The sequence below is a fragment of the Arachis ipaensis genome, chromosome B06 (genome assembly GCF_000816755.2).
Source record: "Arachis ipaensis cultivar K30076 chromosome B06, Araip1.1, whole genome shotgun sequence".
Taxonomy (NCBI): Eukaryota; Viridiplantae; Streptophyta; class Magnoliopsida; order Fabales; family Fabaceae; genus Arachis; species Arachis ipaensis.
Genome location: NC_029790.2, coordinates 91,200,295 through 91,203,699, shown reverse-complemented (window position 1 = coordinate 91,203,699; position 3,405 = coordinate 91,200,295). Strand labels below are relative to the sequence as shown.

The 3,405-nt window shown below is 31.2% G+C and overlaps 1 long non-coding RNA gene across 1 annotated transcript; it reads right to left on the bottom strand.

The window, feature by feature from the left end:
• On the bottom strand, positions 1,345-1,522 carry LOC110264052. Its single transcript, XR_002349788.1, has 2 exons — positions 1,471-1,522; positions 1,345-1,385 (listed from the first exon to the last, which is right to left on the bottom strand). It is a non-coding gene; the product is annotated as an uncharacterized LOC110264052 (long non-coding RNA).

Genomic DNA, 3,405 nt, shown 5'->3' with positions numbered 1-3,405 from the left:
AGCCATGATTTTCAGATCGCAAGCTCTGATACCATGAAAGGTATTAGATCTTGTATCTGATGCAGAGCTTCAGCGAGAGACAAGGGAAGAATCAGAGAGAGAGAGAGAGAGAGAGAGGGAGAAGAGTGTGGAATGTTATTGAATCAAGCCAATGTGTGCAGTTACAATTATGGTATATATACAGTAGCTAAGCATAACCAATAATTGTCAATTGGGCATAACTGCCTAACAACTATTCCTCTAATTTGTATAATCTACATGCTCATCTATGTTTGTTATTATGGACTCACAAACACTATCAGAATCCTTCACCAAATGGTCTAATTTGGTTATCTACTATGCGATCCATTCTAATTTATCTTTACATGAAAATCATCCTTAGACCAAAAATTTGTTGTCCACTTTTGTTTGGCAAATTTTTGTTGAAAAATTAACATGTTTGGGCAACACTACAATCAATAAAAAATTACATACTCAACCAATTTGGATTGGACTAGTGATTAGGTCACTAGTCCATTTAAACAAGTGTCGGGGGTTGGAATCTCACCCTGTGCATGCAACAACCTATTAGCCAGTGACAAACCCTTAAATGGAACTTCGATCCGTGACAAATCATTCCTTAACCTGCTGGGCTAAGAGATACCGTAAAAAAAAAATTACATACTCAAGATAGTTCCACATATGACCTCAGGGTTTCTTTTCTCTTACTATGGGAGTGCTTTTTTTGCTTATTAGGGCGACTTGATTTAAAGTGTGTTATAAAGAGAATTTCTTTGGCTATACTTTTTTATTTGAGTAATACACATTTTTTCATTTTCTATAATAACATAGTTAAAATTGGATTATATTTATCTGAATTAGAATATGATTTAATTATTTCTACGCTCACCTCCAAATCTGTTAAAACATACCCAACTCGGCCCCTAACTATTACCTCGAAGGACAAAGCGCCTCCTGACGAAAAAAGAGCTCAAATCATCCCCTATTCCTGAGCTTCGTGAAACAAAGCAACCTTTCTATCATGTCTCGCATTGAGGGCTAACATAATTTGCTTACGTGATTTGTTAAGTTGATGATGTGTCTGTTAAGTGCTTCATTGGCAACCCGAAATCGTCAGGAACCGCAAGGTACAAAAAATTAAAACAAAACGAAAGCATTTGCTAATAGTTCTCTTTATTAAGAACTTGTTCTTCTTCGTGAGCCATTGTTCGAGTGAGTGATCAGTCTGTGAAACCCTTAAAAATGAGCAAGGGTCAAGCCAAAGGAAATGGAGGCGACAACCAAAGTTGGAGTGGAAACGTTGAGTTTTGCTGGGAGTGTTGGCAATTGAAATTGGTTGTTCTTTCATTTTTTTTTATCAAAGATAGGAGACTCGAACCCGCAACCTCTTAATTGAGTATGGGGAGACTATGTCATTTGAGCTATAACTCATTGGCAAATATCAAAGATAGGGAGACTCGAACCTGCGACCTCTTAGTTGAGTATGGGGAGACTATGTCATTTGAGCTATAACTCATTGGTTGTTCTTTCATTGCTCATATTTTATGATATTGTGAAATTTGTGTTTAAATTTTCATTAAATGATAATGAAATCAATGTTAATGTTGTATATTTATTATTGTAGACTGAAAAAGATCACTTCAATTTCTATTCATGGCTTGATGAATATGTTGTCTCTGTATTTGAAAATTCTAGTAGTGCTGCTCATTTTGGTGTTCAAAGAAAAATTCAAAATCAAAATTATGTGGCAGCGACAAATATAAGGAGTTGGAAGAAAAATTATTCGAGTTGGAATTGAAATTCAAAAATAGTGGGTACAAAAAAAAAGGAGTGAGCAACAATAAGTTTCTTAAATATTTTTTTTTTCTTGATAATGTTATTTGTAGTTGGAGTTATAATTGGCAAGTTCTAAATGGTATATGTTATGAATTCAAACTTGTATTTTGTATTTGCCTAAGTTGGCAATATGATGGATTAAAAATTTGTGCAAATGAAATGAAATGGGATGTTGCTTTTTTAGTGTTGACCTACTTATATGCAAGAAAAAGTCTTACTAAGTTAATAATTGAAGAGTAATACAAGATAATTGAATAAATAACACAGAAATAGTCATTCATTGTTAGGTAATTCCATATATGCTTAAAGCATATATAAGAGTTGAGAGTCATACAACTTCAAAAGAAGACATGATGATGCCAAAACAAAATATAACATACATAGTTAAATTCAGTAAAACTTTACTAACGATCTTGTGGTATTGCATCTTATTGGGTTGAAAATCATACTTGAATTAAATTGGTTATCTAAACATAAGATAATATTAGATTGCTATAACCATTCAGTCAAGGTCACATCTTAACACCTTTACAACACCCATAGTCTCTACTATTTGTATCTTTACTCAAAAAACTTGTATTGTAATGGGAACAAATAATAAGAATATACGTTGCTCACCACAAATATTGTAAAAACTCGTTTTTCGGCAAAAAAAAATTTAAAAATTCAAAAATTATAAATAAAATAAAAATTCTAACTTCACAGATACTTTTATCTGTTACCCTCTTTAAAATATTCTAGAAATATTCTAAAATTAGGATCATAATTAATACCGGTCTTAGTCAAACCATAATTAATTAGTTTTATGAAAAATCGTAAAACTTGTGAGTAGAAAATTACTACCTTGGTAATTCTCTTTCTAAGGACAATTTTCAATCACTCATTCTTATTCTCTATTCTCATGAATAACTCTTTTCTACCTAATATTTTATACCATGTGATGAAACTCCCTCAAGATAAACCTAAACCTAATTCTCTCTCTCTCTCTCTTCATTGCTGAACTCCCCCCTCTTTCTCTAACATTCCCATTAATTAATTTTTTTACCTTAGAAAAATAACCAAGGTTAATAAGAGATAAGAATGCTCACTATTAAGTGATTACTAGGATAATTAAATTCTATCTTATCTCTTCTCTAATTTCAATAAGTCATACGTTCTCTTTTTTCACCTTTCTTAATTTTCACCTCATATCATATTAAACAAAATTAGTAAGTGAGAGAAGAAAGAAAATAGAGAAAAAGAGAGGAAGAGGCTGAAGCTTTACACTTTGTTTGGATAGAAGATGGAAAATGAAAGGAAAGAAAATGGAAGGAAAGAAAATAAAAGAAAAAGTTAATTTTCTTTTATGTTGTTTGGATGAAGAGAAAATGGATGGAAAGAAAATAGAAGAAAAATTTTCTTGTGTTTGGATGAAAGGAAAAGTAAAAAGAGAGAAAATCATAACCAAGTGAAATTACATTAATACCCTTCTTTATGTTATATATAAATTATAATATACCAATGAATTTAAATTATTTTTTTAATAAAAAATTATCTAAATTATATTTCAAAATCTTCATGTGTTATCTT